At 46.3% G+C, this 19186-nt stretch overlaps 2 protein-coding genes across 3 annotated transcripts in view; both read right to left on the bottom strand.

Annotated features, from left to right (window-relative positions):
- Positions 1–19186, bottom strand: part of fam114a2 (family with sequence similarity 114 member A2) — a 508616-nt gene that overhangs the window by 34771 nt on the left and 454659 nt on the right. The gene's annotated exons all lie outside the window — the stretch shown is intronic.
- The window catches only part of sgcd (sarcoglycan, delta (dystrophin-associated glycoprotein)), a 282814-nt gene that overhangs the window by 20170 nt on the left and 243458 nt on the right, over positions 1–19186 (bottom strand). The window lies entirely within an intron of this gene.

The following is a 19186-nucleotide window of genomic DNA, read 5'->3' as shown; positions in this document are numbered from 1 at the left end:
TCTGTCCTCTGACTGGATTTTACTGTTCTGATTTGTTCTGGTTGACTCTGGATGTTTCTGGGCGGAGCTGGTGTGTTTCCTCCAGCCAATGACAGCGCAGCAGGTGAGTTTAGAAGTGGATACAATTCAGTGATTGGACGAGATTCAAACTGGTGAATATGACGGACGTGGACGTAGCAGCAAAGAAGATAAAATATAATGAGAGTGAGGAGAAACACCAAGTGGATAAAGCTCGTTCTAAAACGAGGGTGAACCTTGTGTTGTCTTTTACCCGTGGACGTGGAGTTGGTCTACTTCCTGTTAGACAGGAAGGTGACAAACACTGGCGGTTAGCTTGTGTTAGCGTGTGTTAGCTTGCAGTGTAGCTACAAGAAATAAACGTACACACTACATCTTGCAGGGGGCGGGGCTTCTGGGGGGGAGGAGCCCAGGAGGAGGGGTCCAGTTTGAATGGTTGAAAGTTTACAGCTGTTTGTCTCAATGTTGTGGCTGTGGACATTATTCACTTTTATAAGATCACACAGGTCATCATTCGGTTTGTCTTTTGGCGGTTTTAAAGCTCAACGCGACCTCCTTTATTGAAAGCCCACATTGTGTCGATGAAAGATCAAAACTCATAATCCAGACGTCTGAGGTCATCGCCCACCCTGGAGCTCCCCGTCGGGCCGCGCTCGCTAACCCGCTGTAGGAGTCTATACATGTTCAATTTGAGTTTCTGCAGCTTAGGCCAAAACTAATTTCAAAATAAAACACTGGCTCATGTTGTAACAACTACGGTTCATCATTTCAGCAAAGATATATTTTGAATTCTTAATGACTCTTCATACAGTGACAGGACGCATCAGAGTCCATGCGGATGAATCCAGGATCTGGTTTTGTGTTATTGCTGCTCATGTTTAGCTCGGAGCGTCACCAATCACTGGAATGATTCCTGGAGGGAGTTTCTTGTATTTCATCACCTCGGAGGTACTCCAGGCTGCAGCTGATGATATCTGCCTGATACCTCCCCACACACACACACACACACACACACACACACACACACACACACACACACACACACATAGCAGCGGACACACAGCTGCTCACACAGACACATTCATCTTTAATGACATTGTTTATTTTCTCTGCAGACCCCCCCTTCAGCCCCCCCACGGGTCCATGAACGTGTCAGCGCGGTGACGTACGGCCGCTGTCTGCTCAGTATTCACGCGGAGACCGATCAGGAAATCAGATAGATCAAGTTTTATTCACAGAGGTGACCATGAACAGAGCCGTCACTCTCTGCTGAATACAAAATACAGATGACACATAAACATGTTCAGGCTCGCACTGACAGTAACCTGAGAGATGACAGTACACGCCCCGCTTCAAACTCTCAACCCCCTAAAAACAATTAACTGACAGGCGGGCGCGGTGTAACGGTTTGTCAAGAGGCTTAAAAACAAACACTGTGAATATGAACGTTTGAAGCCTGAGTGACGTCCCCCCGTCTGTTCCTGCAGGGGGCGCTGGAGTCCCATCGATGGCGGTCTCCATGCTGGAAATGCTGTCTCAGTCTAACTTTCAGTCAACCTAACGACAGGCTGAGAGCTGGAGCTGAGGCGGGTTTTAAACCTCCTGACAAACCGTTACACCGCGCCCACCTGTCAATCAGGTCAGCTACACGCCTTATTGTGAATAACTCTTATCCTTCATCAAATGGATAGAAGGAAGGAGTGAGTGGGCGTGTCTGGAGCTGCCAGTGTGTGTGTGTGTGTGTGTCTGTGTGTGTGTGTGTGTGTGTGTGTGTGTGTGTGTGTGTGTGTGTGTCTGTGTGTGTGTGTGTGTGTGTGTGTGTGTGTGTGTGTGTGTGTGTGTGACTGTGTGTTTACTCGTGTGGACAGCCGGGGATGTCTCCTTGGTGTAAATGTCTTGTTTATCATCTTTCACTTGCCTGTGCTGTCAGATAGGATGACAATCAATCAGTGTGCTGTCCTCAGATTCGTCTCGTTTCGAGTCTTCAGGATTTAAAAGTTGGAGGTGAAGCTTTAGTGAAGTGATTACAGCAAATTGAAAAACTTCCCGTATTGATGGCGGATCGATGTTAGGATCCATACAGTCCCGCAGTGAAACTTTGAGCTCCTGATTACAACCACAAAGCATTCTGGGTGTTCTGGATCTGAGAGGGTTTTTTATGGCTCCAAACTCCAGATAAAAACTTTTTAAATAAAGATGAATCATTGATGGCTGTAAAACTAGACACTCTCAGCTCCTTAAATATTAAAGTTATCGTTAAACTGAATGAAAATGTTTTAACTGCAAAACAAAAAGCTGAATTAAAAAGAGTTTCGGACACTCTGCTGACTCTGGCTGAGGGAAAGTGAAGCTTTCTTTTTATTCACACTGAGAGCTGATATCTCTGTTTCATCTGCAGGAGGGAGGCCGTCACATGCAGCGAGGCATCTTCTTCTTCTTCACTTTCGTTGTCCGCTCACTGAGCGAATCATTTATGCACTAAATCTCTGAAAGATGAATCTAAAATCTGGATCTTGTCTCTTCTTCTCTCTCTCTTTGTCACCTGAGCGACTGCATTTCAGTCAGAGGCACGCTGCTTGTCAACAGGGGAGGGGCAGGCATTTGCTTTGGGCTCCGGGCCAGTAGGGGGCGCCAGAGGGCTGACAAACTTCAAACTACAGCAGAATGTGCAAAGTTTGCAATGACAGTTGTAAACCTCCCTAAATGGGCCCCATTTGGCAACACTCATCTCCTTCTTTCCCGTCTCGAGCCGGGTCATGACGGGTTCATGAAGATGACAGGAACATTGATTTCTGGCCACATACAACAAGTCGCCTTTCCACTGAGTCTTTAGTAAACTAGGGATCTCTGTCGAGTCCAAATGTCCTCAGAGCTTAAAGGGATACTTCCCCCGTTGAAACATGACTCTGTGTTGACATTGGGTCATATATGTAGAAATGTGAAATACATTTTGAAGTTGGTGCCTTCTTGGCCGAGAAAAGGCAGAAAGTGTCTTTTTGGCTCATGTGGATGAAAGACACCAAATCCCAGAATGCACAGCACCGCAGGCCACTCCCACTAAGGTCAGGTTTACAAACATATTTACTTCAACACATAAGGCCGTTTCCTCAACTGATTCAGAGATTTCTTCCTGATCTTGTAAATTCCTGTCAGAAAACAGACTCTATGTCTGTGTCCATAGACAAACAGTGAGAGCACCGACACAACCAGTCCGCCCCAGCTCCTCGACCCCGGCTCCTCGTCCTCACCGCCGCCGACAGGCAGGCCTTATGTCTCGGCTGCTGAGCTGGCAGCGGCGGCCAGCAATATAGCCACGAGACAGTTGCTGCCAACAGGCCGGCCTTGTTTCTCGGCTGCTGTGGCCAGCGGCGGCCCCGCTAACCGCAACAGCTTCCAGTGACGCAAAATGACGATTTTTGCATCACTGGAAGTTCCTTTACAGACTCAGAAATACAAAGATTTCACATCTCAGGGGAAAATGAGGGCGGGATGCACGACCATTCAGAAATACTACCAGGTTTCTAATGATACAAAGATTAATGTAAATGGGTGAAGTATCCCTTTAAGGAGATATTTGTCTGTTTTACTTCAGTTTTCATCATTTCCACCAGTGACGGCGTCTGTGTCTCACGTTTGGATGAGGGGGCGTGGTCAGGTGGGAAGGTGACATCAGTGCAGAGCGTCTATACAGGCCGTTGTCTTGATAGAGTTTGTATTGTTTCCCGTAAAGCCTGACAATCATCATCCATCACGCTGCTTTAATGTTTCATCTGCAGGTTTGGAGCTAAACGCAGAAGAAGAAGTCGAGCCCATAAGGTGAGAGAGAGAGTCTCATTGATCTGCACCCGACGCTTTGTTGACCTGATGTACCTGAATGCCTCGGTTTACTCGTGCCGAGCTGCTGCATCGACGCTGCAGTCAATCAGAGCCTCGGGGTGAGTCGAGCAGAGCGCCGCTTTGTCTATTCTTAAATCTGTGGGCGTGTACTTCATCACAAACACGCTACGGTACGTCAGTCACGCTGGTGATTAAGAAACTCCGAGCTTCAGAGTCTTTGTCCCGACACTCACTGATTCAGCTTGTGTTTGGAAGTTTATATTTCCTACACAGCCTTCAAACACATCATGAAAAAAGACATAAATAGAGGGCGGTGTTAGCTGAATTCTTATTTAGGGTTCTGTATCTTGCAGGACACATCGACTTGTTGACTGCAGCTGGGAGCTGGGATCGAACCGCCAATTGCCCAGTTTAGACAAAACCACTGAGCTCTACCACTGAGCCACAGCTGCCTCAGGTGAAACTTGACATGCATGTAACACCTGACAGGCGGGCGAAAGACAAACTGTTAACAGAAACGGGCAGGTATAGGAGAATTTGCTGCGTTCAGCTGCAAACTGTCACACATGCCTGATTGGTTGGATCGTATATATTGTAAATATTAATCTCCTGTGCTGCATTAGCATGTGCAGACACACTGCTCGCTGCACCCCATAATTACTCTTCTGATATATACTGTCTGAATGCATTAGCATGATAGCACAGGAAGCATGGATGGAATATGTGCTGCTGGATGTAATGAACGCACTCTGACCCCCCCACCACTCGGAGCCTCGGACTCTTCACTCAAAGGTCACAGGCGGGTTAAAAAATGCAAAAGCACAGTCTGGAATAATGTGTGATGGTTGGATGTCTAGCTGTGAAATTACCAAGCTACAAACTCAGCCACTGAAAAATGAAGCCAATGCAGAAGAGCAAAAAAAAAAAAATGCTCAAGGCTGGATGCCAACGCCGTCGAGGTCCCGTATTAAAACGTAAGCATGGTGGACACATATGGTACTGCATCATGGTTTGAAATACACGCCCTTTTCAGCAAGTGTGCAGAGACTAAGATCAGCGGTTTCATATCTTTGTACGTTCACATTGATTCAGCGCAGCTCCACATACACACACAGTCAGACATGCACACACACACACAGCGCTGCTCTCCCCTGCTGGCTCAGCTGATCCCCTCTCTCCTCTGTAACTGCCAGTTTTCCACATACTCAGTGCGCTGCGATATGTCTTGCAGTTCTCCCGTGGTGTGAGTACAGCTGCTCATGGCTCCAAAAACGGACCTAGTGGGGCAGGGCGAGCGCCGTGAGGTAACCTTTGTTACTACCTCCAATGACGGTTCAGAGCGTCTGCTGCTCTTTAGCAGCGGGTCACATTCAGCAAACTGCAAACTCCTGCAGGTAAGTCAGTCTCTAACATCCTGTAGACAGAAGGAGCGGCCTCCCTGAATAATACAAGGCAGGAAGTTTCATATTTACCCGTTTAATACTTCTCTCTCTTCGCCCTCTATTATCTCCCCCTCGCATACCATCATTAGCTTGCTTCCCATTTTCTCTGCTGCAGACTCTATAATATTCTTTTCCCTTTTTAGTATTTCAGTCAGGCTGGAGGTGTAGCCAGCAGCCTTTTTCTAATAAATAGCCAGCGCTCCCTGCTGAGACGCTTTGCCCTTTCTCCTCTGAATGCCATAAGCAAATCAGCAGCTTTTATGAAGGGCGGCAATTCTCCACCTCGACAGTAAGTTTAGGCTGTCAGAAAGCGTCTGCAGCCGGGCGGATTAGAGGCGGTGAAGACAGGAAATGGAGATCAAAGTAAGAAGTTAATATAGGAGAAAAGAGAGAAACTGAGTGAAACTGAGACGCTAACTATGTCAGCCTGGAGACAGATGCATCCTGCTCACCTCGACCTCCACTCGTCATATGCAGTATGCAGCCGCTGGATTACAGGAAGGTGGCAGCCTAAGTCAAAGAGGAACATATCCTGTGTATTCTGTGCCCACTATAGGACATCCAGTATTTGTTTTAAAGGGTTTAAGTTGACAGCAGCTCCATTTCCTCCTGCACAGAGTCAGATGGTAAAGACTTCAGTCTGCAGAATCACATTACTGAAACACAAATTTCCATCATCCTCTGGTCCCTTTAACTCTCCTATGAAAATGTGTTCTTTTTGTTCTATGGTTATATTCATCAGGTTTTATAGCTCTGCCTAATAATGCAGTATATGGCTATGTTGAAGGAGGGAATAATGAACAGGCAGGTAATGACTTTATTTGACTATTTGGCTTTTCCACATCTGAATATGTGCAACTTTGCTGCTGCTGGAATTCAGATTCCAGCAGCAGGTAACACCAAAGGATAGAACAGCACACAGATACAAAGAATAAAATAAAGCTATATACAAATAATATACTGTACACAGTAGCAGCAATAGACATGTCTAAATTAAATATACCGGTACAGATTTATAATAAAATAGCAGCAGCAATTAAAAAAATTAAAAATAAATAAGTAGCATCAGTTGTGTAGTTTTGAATTTGTCCTTTGTGTTTCGCTCGCTGGAAAAGACGGGAGTGCTCCCACCCTGCAGGTGAACATAAATCATTCACCTGGGGTGTCGTATCACTCCCCTAAACTTTCTTTCTTGTTTTCACGCTGAAGGACACCGCTGCAGGAGTGTCAGCCGAACTTCGACAGCGATTGAGGAGAAAGTGAGAGACGTTCTAACAAAGCCGCGGTGACACCAGCGACAGCAGATACACAGCAGCGACGCACAGTGTCAGCGACGCACAGTGTCAGCGGCGGCGTGCATCCCCCCCGTCTAACACCCGGTGACGAGCTGTCAAAGTGTGAGGCGTCATGACACAACAACTGAACTGTGTTTGTGCAGCTCTGGAAGCACTGCTAGTGTTCAGAAGAGTTTGGATTAACAGCTTGAGTCACAGGTTTGTCAGGACTCGTTGGAGATGAGAGGGGGGGAACTGGGGTGAGCTGACAGAAGAGAGAGGGAGAGAGAGAGAGGGGGGGGAGAGAGAGGGCGAGAGAGGAGGGGGAGAGAGCTCTTCTGTTCATCATTAGTCGGGCTCGCCACAGGCCGGCATGTGATGTCGGGACGAAGAAGCCAAATGATCCGATTCTGGTTCACTAACCCTGACCTGAGATCTGTGCAGGACTTTCAACATGTAAAGCAGCAAATCAGGTTTCACTCCGACTCTGCTTCTTTCTGCAACGCTCCGACTTTCAATGTTCTGCAGGATATGTCAAAGTCAGTAAGTGATCTCTATACATAGCTACGTCAGGTTACATTTTAATATATATTTAATGTGTTTTATTCTTATTTAATCCAGTTTGTGCCACAAATGACTTAAAGGTGCAGTATGTAATTTCCACCACCAGGGGGCTCTCAACCGAAACAACAACAAAAGATGACATTGAGGCTGGCGGGGAATCATGGGAGTGATTCTCTCTGCTTCTCCACCCACCCCCACCCCTGATTGTAACGTCCTCTGAGTTGACCGTAGTCATGACGACCGGGTGAAACCGACCCTGAGGAAGAGAATATGTTTACAGACGAGTTAATGTATCCGAGTATAAGTTACATGACGTTTTTATCACAGCAGCACAAACAGCATCAGGACGGCGTCCTCCAAACATGGCGACTTTCAACCACCACAGCTTTGCATGATTCACAGTAAAAAAAACAATATTTATTTTAAATTGCCTTAAAACGCTCTTGAGGCTGCGGTCACCTAAAGACCCTCCTCACTCAGAGGTCGCTCTCTTCTGATTGGTGTGTCTGAGGGTCGACAGCATCGAACCCCAAACAGCGCTCGTCTCTTGGAGCGTCCTGAGACTGGCTTTCAAATTGAAACTTGAGATTAGTCCAGAGCAGCGCTTTCAGAAACGTTCCCAGACGGACGGAGCCGTTGGATCGGTGTCACCCTGCACCTCGTCGGCTCCTGTTCCAAGACGAGGAGGCCGGGTGAAGAAATCCACAACCAGCTGACATCGGTGACAGTAGATGTGTTTCTCTACACTCTCAGCGGACAAATAGACGCACAACAAATCTAGAGAGTGAAATGAGGTCCTGCAGCGTCGACGCGGCGGTCTGGACCGGGACAGGAAGACAGACAGATGGACGCTGTGGGTAACGTCCTTCAACTGTAAACAGACAGTAAAAGAGTCTGCAGCCCGAACCTTTATGTCCGTCTGTGTATGTGTGTGTATGTGTGTGTGTATGTGTGTGTGTGTATGTGTGTGTGTGTGTGTGTGTGTGTGTGTGTGTGTGTGTGTGTGTGTGTGTGTGTGCTGAAGCCTGCAGCCGGCGAGGCGACAGTAATGAAGTCCTGAGCTTCTAATTGGAAAGAATGATAGTGAGCAGGATGTTTGATATTCCTCTGTAGACGGGCCTGCTGGGGACGTCGACTGGAAGAGTGTTGGGCCACCCTTATTAGCATGGCACTGTGTGTGTGTGTGTGTGTGTGTGTGTGTGTGTGTGTGTGTATTTTAAGCTCATTTGAGTTCATTAGTTTGCGCTTCGGGCATCTCGAGATGAAAATAAACATGAAGAAACTTTCTGAAATCTGGCTTCAAACTTGCTTGATGAGTTTGATGAGTTGGTTTCAGGTCCAGCGGGGATGTGGCGTGTTTAAACGTCCCTCTAACGTTTGATGGACTAACAACAATAAACACCACGGTGAGGTAGAATCAGGGATTGTTGAATGTAAATGAAGAAATGAAGGCTGGAGGTTCTTCAAATCATCGAGACAGGACGGCTAACATACAGAATGTGCACGTCTTTGTCTCTTTGGTCCTGAGCACATCATCCAGGAGAACTACAAGATCACAGGAGAACTACAAGATCACAGGAGAACTACAAGATCCAGGAGAACTACAAGATCACAGGAGAACTACAAGATCACAGGAGAACTACAAGATCACAAGAGAACTACAAGATCACAGGAGAACTACAAGATCACAGGAGAACTACAAGATCACAGGAGAACTACAACATCCAGGAGAACTACAAAATCACAGGAGAACTACAAGATCACAGGAGAACTACAAGATCCAGGAGAACTACAAGATCACAGGAGAACTACAAGATCCAGGAGAACTACAAGATCACAGGAGAACTACAAGATCACAGGAGAACTACAAGAGGAGAACTACAAGATCACAGGAGAACTACAAGATCACAAGAGAACTACAAGATCACAGGAGAACTACAAGATCACAAGAGAACTACAAGATCACAGGAGAACTACAAGATCACAGGAGAACTACAAGATCAGAAGAGAACTACAAGATCACAGGAGAACTACAAGATCACAGAAGAACTACAAGAGGAGAACTACAAGATCACAGGAGAACTACAAGATCACAGGAGAACTACAAGATCACAGAAGAACTACAAGAGGAGAACTACAAGATCACAGAAGAACTACAAGAGGAGAACTACAAGATCACAGGAGAACTACAAGATCACAAGAGAACTACAAGATCACAAGAGAACTACAAGATCACAGAAGAACTACAAGAGGAGAACTACAAGATCACAGGAGAACTACAAGCTCACAGGAGAACTACAAGATCACAGAAGAACTACAAGAGGAGAACTACAAGATCACAGGAGAACTACAAGATCAGAAGAGAACTACAAGATCACAGGAGAACTACAAGATCACAGGAGAACTACAAGATCAGAAGAGAACTACAAGATCACAGGAGAACTACAAGATCACAGAAGAACTACAAGAGGAGAACTACAAGATCACAGAAGAACTACAAGAGGAGAACTACAAGATCACAGAAGAACTACAAGAGGAGAACTACAAGATCACAGGAGAACTACAAGATCACAAGAGAACTACAAGATCAAGACAGACAAAAACGTGTAAACAAAATGTCTCTTTGTCTTTCTGAGGTTGATTTGTTGTTCATTCTGTTTTGACGTCATGTTGATAAAGTTATGAAAAATACGAACAGGAGTCTGTATGTTGTGTTTTATTGTCCGGACGCTCTGTGAGACTTCCTTTCCTGACTTCCTGTGCGGGTCGATCTATTCACGGACGGACTGAGGTGTGAATGCACTATGTTGAAACAGCGGATAAGGAAGTAAAAAACAGAAAAATGTATCTGATGTGCATCTTGATTTTATAGTTGTCCCATCTGGTTACATGGAGAAGGGGGTGGGGTGGGGTGGGGGGGGGGGGGGGGGGGGGGGTGTTCATGACCTTTATGAGGACATGAGAAACAGGAATCTTTCTGTTCTGTGACTTTACTACACCTGCTCATTTCATCAGACGGCGTCCCAGGTCAAACCTGAGGCAGACGGCGTTGTTCAGGGCGTGTTTTTAGGCGTGTTTTTAGGCGTGTTTTTAGGCGTGTTTTTAGGCGTGTTTTTAGACATGTTTTTAGACATGTTTTTTTAGACGTGCACATGTCTGACTATCACCAGCGTTTCCTTTCATGAGCCTCTTAACCGCGCTGTAATCAGTCCTCATCTGCTGCAGGTCGATGAGCGGCCTGCAGACTCCGATCAATGTGGCCCACCTGCATTCACCCGCCGCCGCCACCTCCTCCTCCTCGCTCACTCTGCTCTCCACCCTCCCTCTAATCATCCTCCTCCCTCTCTCTCTCTCTCTCTCTCTGCCTCGTAAACATGTACAAACAGACCTCACGGGCGATCGATGAAACCCATCCTGGACTTTTATTTCTACTTCCTCCAGCCAAAATATTACGCCGCCGCCGCCTCCTCCTCCGAGATTATCTCATCAGGAGGCGTCCCAAATGTGACCTCAGTGACCATCATTCACTTCTCCTTTTTCTTGATCTACACTTTCTTCTTCTTTGGTGCAGACTTGTTTCACCTTCTTTTCTTTTCTCGTCTCTCTCGTTTAATCCTCCGCTCCTCGTCTTTCCTCCAGTCACTCCTTTACATCGTCTTCTCCCCTTTCATCCTCTTTCTGCCTCTCTTCTCCTTCTTCCTCTTACCTCTCTCTCTTCGACAAAACCTTCTGATCCCTCTTTCTCCTACAGACCCTGAACGCCTCTTTGGCGTGTCCTCGTCTCTCGTGGTTAAAAAGAGGACGACTCGTCATAGAGGCAACTGTCCATTTGATTTTATCAACACACCTTAATCCTCCTTTCCTTACCTCCTTCAGTTACCTCCCTATGCTTCCTTTCCCCCCTCACAGTTACCTCCCTATGATTCCTTTCCCCCCCTCACTGTTACCTCCCTATGCCTCCTTTCCTCCCTCACATTTACCTCCCTATGTCTCCTTTCCGCCCTCACAGTTAGCTCCCTATGCCTCCTTTCCTCCCTCACAGTTACCTCCCTATACCTCCTTTCCTTACCTCCTTCAGTTACCTCCCTATGTCTCCTTTCCTCCCTCACAGTTACCTCCCTATACCTCCTTTCCTCCCTCCTTCAGTTACCTCCTTATGCCTCCTTTCCTCCCTCACAGTTAGCTCCCTATGCCTCCTTTCCTCCCTCACATTTACCTCCCTATGTCTCCTTTCCTCCCTCACAGTTAGCTCCCTATGCCTCCTTTCCTCCCTCACAGTTACCTCCCTATACCTCCTTTCCTTACCTCCTTCAGTTACCTCCCTTTGCCTCCTTTCGTCCCTCACAGTTACCTCCCTATGTCTCCTTTCCTCCCTCCTTCAGTTACCTCCCTCTACCTCCTTTCCTCCCTCCTTCAGTTACCTCCTTATGCCTCCTTTCCTCCCTCACAGTTAGCTCCCTATGCCTCCTTTCCTCCCTCACATTTACCTCCCTATGTCTCCTTTCCTCCCTCACAGTTAGCTCCCTATGCCTCCTTTCCTCCCTCACAGTTACCTCCCTATACCTCCTTTCCTTACCTCCTTCAGTTACTTCCCTTTGCCTCCTTTCGTCCCTCACAGTTACCTCCCTATGTCTCCTTTCCTCCCTCCTTCAGTTACCTCCCTCTACCTCCTTTCCTCCCTCCTTCAGTTACCTCCTTATGCCTCCTTTCCTCCCTCACAGTTAGCTCCCTATGCCTCCTTTCCTCCCTCACAGTTACCTCCCTATGTCTCCTTTCCTCCCTCACTGTTACCTCCCTATGCCTCCTTTCCTCCCTCACATTTACCTCCCTATGCCTCCTTTCCTCCCTCACAGTTACCTCCCTATGCCTCCTTTCCTCCCTCACAGTTACCTCTCTATGCCTCCTTTCCTCCCTCACAGTTACCTCCTTATGCCTCCTTTCCTCCCTCACAGTTAGCTCCCTATGCCTCCTTTCCTCCCTCACAGTTACCTCCCTATGTCTCCTTTCCTCCCTCACTGTTACCTCCCTATGCCTCCTTTCCTCCCTCACTGTTACCTCCCTATGCCTCCTTTCCTCCCTCACAGTTACCTCCCTATGCCTCCTTTCCTCCCTCACAGTTAGCTCCCTATGTCTCCTTTCCTCCCTCACAGTTACCTCTCTATGCCTCCTTTCCTCCCTCACAGTTAGCTCCCTGTGTCTCCTTTCCTCCCTCACAGTTACCTCCTTATGCCTCCTTTCCTCCCTCACAGTTACCTCCCTATGCCTCCTTTCCTCCCTCACAGTTACCTCCCTATACCTCCTTTCCTCCCTCACAGTTACCTCCTTATGCCTCCTTTCCTCCCTCACAGTTACCTCCCTCTCCCTCCATCGTCTGCTTTGCCGACATCAATCAGAAACTTATGAAGCGTGCGGCAGGATAAATCAGCTGTGTTGTGGAGGCCTCATGAAGATTTGCTTAATGGCGTTTCATGTCAGCTGGCGAGTTGTACTGATAAAGAACAGCAGCATGGGGCGGGGAGAGAGAGAGAGTGAGCGAGCGAGAGAGAGAGAGAGATAAATGGGGAATGAGGAAAATCGCCCGGAGTGAGGAGAGTAAATAAAACAAAGTGAAAAGATTAACCGCCTTTATAAACCTCTAAAGATTGAACTCTCTCTGAATTTTCGGCCTTCTGCCACGACTCGAGTTATTTTGTTTATCCAGAGCCATTGGGAGCAGGGAATTGTGGGTAATATGGAGAAAATGGAGTACGATAAAGACTTGCAGAGATATTACAAGCCTCCTTTCCTATGGGGAGGTAACTGAAGGACGGAGTAAAGGAGGCATAGGGAGGTAACTGAAGGAGGGAGGAAAGGAGGCATAGGGAGGTAACTGAAGGAGGGAGGAAAGGAGGCATAGGGAGGTAACTGAAGGACGGAGAAAGGGAGGCATAGGGAGGTAACTGAAGGAGGGAGGAAAGGAGGCATAGGGACGTAACTGAAGGAGGGAGGAAAGGAGGCATAAGGAGGTAACTGAAGGAGGGAGACAGAAGTCTGGGAGAGGACATCGGTCCACTCCCGGTCGATCTTACAGTTGTCCCATCTGGTTACATGGAGAAGGCGGGGCTTATGACCTTGATTCTGGGTCACATGAGGACATGAGAAACAGGAATGAACTTTCTGTTCTGTGACTTCACTACACCTGCTCATTTCATCAGACGGTGTCCCTCCTACTACCCACCCCTCTAACCCCCCCCCCCACTCACAGGAAGTAAAACTATCTCTGAAGCGTGGAGTCTGCTGGACGCCGTGCGGAGAATTCAAATGATCGTAGTTATGGTGGAGAAAGAAAACCTGATTGTGAAGTTCAGTGATTCAGACGGCGGCTGCTTTGTAAAGTCGTGTGATGTATTTAGACTTTGTGTGATACATCAAGAGTTGTCACTTTGATGAAAGCTCTTATTTCTTCTCCCCTCGAACAACACAACACGTCGTCTAAATGAAGATTGTGTCTGAACATTTACAATATGTCAGAGCGTTTCAAACGGCTCATGAAGTGAAGTGTCTGACAGGAGACAAGAGAGAAAAACACCGCCTGCGCCTCTGTAATTAACAGAAACGTCCAATAAATGCTGAATTATGTTTTCTTGAGACACGGCGATAAATGTGTTCGGCGATGTAATCTGAGGCGGCGAGAGAGAAAGCAGAATCACATGGGCGTCCCGATCTCAGAGCAGATCTGTCATCGAGTGAATAAAAGTGACATTTTTCACTTTAAGATTGTTTTAATGTGGTCGTTTCAAAACTTCTGTTGACACCATCCATCTGTTCAGCAGACTTAAGTTCCTTTCAGAGAGGACGCGGTTTGAGCAGCGCTCTCTCTCTCTCTCGGACGTCCTGTAGGTCTGGAGCTAAACTAAACTAGAGCTCAGGAGAGAGGGACAGCGTTTGTTGTGATCTGATCTTCACTCCTATTGGATCTGCAGAGTCCCTCTGCACCTTTAAGAAAAAGCTAAAGACCCAGCTCTTTCATGAATACCTACTAACTTAATGATGATGGTCTCCATATTATTGATGATGATGATGGTAATGACGATGGTTTTTGTTTGATAACGACGACTTATAAGATGGTTTCTATACTGATTAGAGCTCTCAAGAACTGCCCTCAATGTTGTGCTTTGCCTCTGGTCACTTCCTGTCAGCACCTGTGTGTCCAATCAGACTCAAAGCTGATCGTTTGCTCTTACTCACATTGTTCCCTTTTTTCTAGATCCTTGCTTGTGTTGTTCTTACTCTCTGATGTACGTCGCTTTGGATAAAAGAGTCTGCTGAGTGAATTGTAGAATTGTAGGTGGCGCCCTGGAGCGCAGCGCCCAGGTTGAACGTGCAGGGCGGGCAAAGCACGACCCTACGCTCGGCTGGGTGTTGATACGCTCTGGTGCCACACAACACATTGACAATGAATGGTTTCCACAGTGGCTCGCAGCGCCCACCGCGTCCTTTCTGAAAGGTCGTCACTGATAGATGCATGGCGGCCATTTTTCAAAACTTAAATCTTTTACATTTGGACTTTTGAATCTATGTCTAGATTTAGCCCCTCACAGTCATTAGATACCCCTCTTCACTGACTCATTTCCTCCCTCCATCTGTTTCCCGCCCCTCCCCCCCCCCTCCCCCCCCCCCCCTCCCTCGCCCTCCTTTCTCTCATCGTGGTCATGTCTTCTTAATAACTCTGCTGATTAAACCCGGGAGGTGTAAGGGGGAGGATGTTGGACTTGATGTACAGCTGATGGGGGTCAGGGTCTGGACGGGGGGCCTCTGGCTGGAGTCTCACAACACGACAGGGGGATTGCACATTAACATGAAATATATTTCCTCGCTCCTCCGTCTCATTACGGCGGGTCAAAGAGAGCTGCAGGAGGAAGCGTGCAGAACAGAGCGAAACGAGCCGCCGGACACATTTAACAAGGGGGGGGGGGGGGGGGGGAGCCCGCACCGCTAATGGATGATTCAAATCTGTGTTTCTCAACAGAGTAGACAACTCTCTACAATTTTTAGAATTTAGACTGCAGTACCCATTTTAAACACTAGGGGTCAGAGTTACATACTGCTCCTTTAATGATTGTCTTTCTAATACTTTCTTTTCTTTTGATCATAAATATTTCCTTTCATATGTTTGTGTATTCACAGGAACAGTGTTTTCTATTTTCTATATCTGTCTTAGTTTAAAGTAAATTCTCAAACAGTCATGATAAGCAGCTCCTCCAGACTTCCAGGAGAAGAGAATCCCGTCGTTTCTCTTTGCACGCTCTTACATCACGAGTACAGTAAACAGGATTATGATGCAGGGACAATCAAAACAGACATGACCCAAACTAGTTTTAGAAACTTGGCCGGCGTCCGGATCTTTATTTCCTCATGTGAAAACACCCCCCCCCCCCTCCCCAGTGTCTCCCTCCCGTCCAATCAGAGCCTGTTATGATGATAATGAGCGAGCCATATGGCGTGCAGTGCTCGGGTAAATGACAAGCAGGTGAGTATTTACACGACACCAGAACAGGACGCGCCTGTGGACGACTCGTGTTGGTCGTGTTCATATTTGTCTTTGTGTGACGGCATTAATCAGCGTCTCTGCGGCGGCTCGACTCAAAGTGACAAAAAGGAGGTGAAGGGAGGAAGTATGAACGCCTCAATCAGTGTTACTCTATCTCAGGGTCGAGACCAAATCTTATTTTTGATTAAATGATTTCTTAGATTTGTTTCCAACCATCTGTGGAAAATTAGAAACATGCTAAAGTGCAGGCGAGCAAATCCTAAAAGTAAAACAGAAAAAAAGGAGATTTGATCAATCAGTATTACTGCTCGTGTAAATCAGTGAACTTCTTGTGATGAAACAGAAAACTCGTTCTTTTTCGATTCTCAGATTCTTTTTTAAAATTTTCAAAATCCCAAACAAAAAGCACCAACCAGAATTTACATTTTTAGACACTTCAAATCCATTATTACCCCTTTACCTTTTCTGAAGATTATTTCCTTTTTAATATAGATGGAAATGGAAATAACAGGAGCAAAATGTACTGTTTCATACTGAAACATTTAGAAGTGACACAAAATACAGCAACCGGTATTGCCAGGATAAAGAGCAAAAAAAGACAAAATCTTATTTTTGATTTTCAAGACGATTAAATGATTTCTTAGATTTGTTTCCAACCATCTGTGGAAAATTAGAAACATGCTAAAGTGCAGGCGAGCAAATCCTAAAAGTAAAACAGAAAAAAAGGAGATTTGATCAATCAGTATTACTGCTCGTGTAAATCAGTGAACTTCTTGTGATGAAAGATAAAACAGAAAACTCAAAGTACTCGGTCTTTTTCGATTCTGTCTCCTTTTTCTCCTTTTCATCTTCATTTTTTGAAATTTTCAAAATCCAAAACAAAAAAAAGCCCCCAACCAGAATTTACATTTTTAGAAACTTCAAATCCATTACTACCCCTTTACCTTTTCTGAAGATGATTTCCTTTTTTAATATAGATGGAGATGGAAATAACAGGAGCAAAATGTACTGTTTCTTAGATTTATTTCCAACCATCTGTGGACATTAGAAACATGCTAAAGTGCAGGCGAGCAAATCCTTAAAGTAAAACAGAAAAAAAGGAGATTTGAACGATCTGTAAGAACTGTAGAGGATTCATCATCCTCCCTGTAGCTTCACAGAGACAGAGGACACAAACAAACTGAAGCTCCAGAGAAAGAGATGTCCGGCTCACAGAGACAGAGGACACTTTAAGAAAAGCTTACGACGCAGCTCTTTCATGAACACCTACAGAAGTAATGATGATGATATTTAGGATACTCCAGAGCAGGTCTGATCAAACTCAGGATGTTTCTGCAGCTCTCCAAGCTTCTCCTCTTCATGCACCTTGGTGGTTGGTTAAAGTCTTTACATGTGATTTTTTTGATCCAGCAGATGTCGCCCTTGAGCACCAGCATGAAACCAAAACAACTCACGCTGCATTGTTGTGTTAGCATGCTAATGCTAGCGATCTTTATTCTGCTCGTATCTTCACACTGCATGTAAATTTACCTGAAATGAGCGTGATCTAGAAACACAGTTAAGCAGTGAGTACAGTATGTTATTCTTCTTTTCTCTAGTCCCTCAATTAAACAACTTTTATACACGAGGGGAGGAGTCAGTCGGCCGTCCCGACGATGTAAACAAAGTGAAGATAGGACTCTGAAAACTCTGAAAACATCACAGACAGTGGGACTCGGGTGTTACACCCATTGTAGACAGTCATGACTCACAGAGTTATTTTCAGAGGAGATACTTCATTTCTACATTTAAGTGTGAAAAATCACATAGAAAGACTTTAAGTCGTGCCAGAAACCCCGACCCTGCCCCCTCCCTTCGCGTGTCTTAATGTGGCGCCTGTACTGTTAGCACAGCCTGTTTGTACACCATACTGCGGCACAGATGTGAGATGAGGACGAGTAGTGCATGATCTCTGTTTGATCTAGAGTCGAGTCATTTTCTCTTTCTCTCCTCATTTATTCAACTTTCAGGTCGTTTGAAATCTGTGCGCACAAAACAAAGACAGAAAAACACAAAGACGATTAAAGTCAAAAAACTCCTCCACCAAACAAACGACGACATCACAAAGAGTGCAGCTGATCCCATCATGGATCCGTCCTCGCTCTGCGTCAACATGAACACACACACTCCTGAAGGTGAGCAGGAAAGTCACTATGAGTCCATGGTGACTTTCCTGCCGTCAGCAATGAAATAAAAGCATCATGGCTGCTGGTTATGTTTGCATGCTAGGTGTTATGACTACATTAGTGCTAACTGCACTCGCTCACACAGATGGTCCCGTTAAGTGTTAGGAGGGACAAAGAGGGAGAGAATCTAACATTCCTCTGCAGCCTATAGGACACTCACCGGCGCTCACTCTCATATGACTGTTTGTGAAAAACAAACAACGCCAGCCGTGATCTCTGATGCACCGTGTTTGTCAGGGCGGTGCCAGCTGCAGACGCCCGGGGGCGGAGAGGTGGAGGTCTAACCCGGCCCTCGTGATGCTGGTGTCTGGATTTATGTCGGTCATGAAACAAAAAGCTTCAGGGGACGTCCTCCAACCCCGAGGCCAACCAGGTGTGAGGGACGCAAACACACACCTACAACGCCTGCAACTTATTTAAAACAAAGGAGGAGCGTGCTGCACAGATCCTGGTTCAGGCTCCTGTGATATCACACATTGACTTTTCCAACTCTCTACTGGCAGGTCTTCCTACAGTCACTATCAAACCCCTGCAGATGATCCAGAACGCAGCAGCACGACTCTTCTTCAACCTTCCAAAACCAGCACAGGTGACTCCGCTGCTCATCTCCCTCCACTGGCTCCCAGTTACTGCTCGCATCAAATTTAAAACTCTGCTGCTCGCTTACAAAACAGACACAGAAACGTCTCCTCCTTACTTTAACTCTCTGATCCAGGTCTACACCCCCCCACTACGCTCTGTCAATGAAAGGCGTCTGATCCAACCTTCACAACAGGGTCCTAAGACGCTGACTAGACTCTTCTCCTCTGTCGCCCCCCGGTGGTGGAATGAACTTCCAAACTCCATGTGATCTGCAGAGTCCCTCTGCACCTTTAAGAAAAAGCTAAAGACCCAGCTCTTTATGAATACCTACTAACTTAATGATGATGGTCTCCATATTATTGATGATGATGATGGTAATGACGATGGTTTTTGTTTGATAACGACGACTTATAAGATGGTTTCTATACTGATTAGAGCTCTCAAGAACTGCCCTCAATGTTGTGCTTTGCCTCTGGTCACTTCCTGTCAGCACCTGTTTGTCCAATCAGACTCAAAGCTGTTTGTTTGCACTTCCTGACGTTGTTTCCTCCTCTCCCTCTCCTTGCTTGTGTTGTTCTTACTCTCTGATGTTGTAAAAGTCATTAATGTAAAGGCCATAAAAGTGTTGTGCCTTTTCAAATAGATTACAGAAAGAGAATCAAAATCAAAAATAAACCCGGCTCTGGATTCAAACTGCGGTTGGTGATGGCTGTC

Source organism: Labrus mixtus, chromosome 14 (genome assembly GCF_963584025.1).
Source record: "Labrus mixtus chromosome 14, fLabMix1.1, whole genome shotgun sequence".
Classification (NCBI taxonomy): domain Eukaryota; kingdom Metazoa; phylum Chordata; class Actinopteri; order Labriformes; family Labridae; genus Labrus; species Labrus mixtus.
The sequence above is the reverse complement of the archived record's forward strand: the minus strand, read 5'-3'. Positions and strand labels throughout refer to the sequence as shown.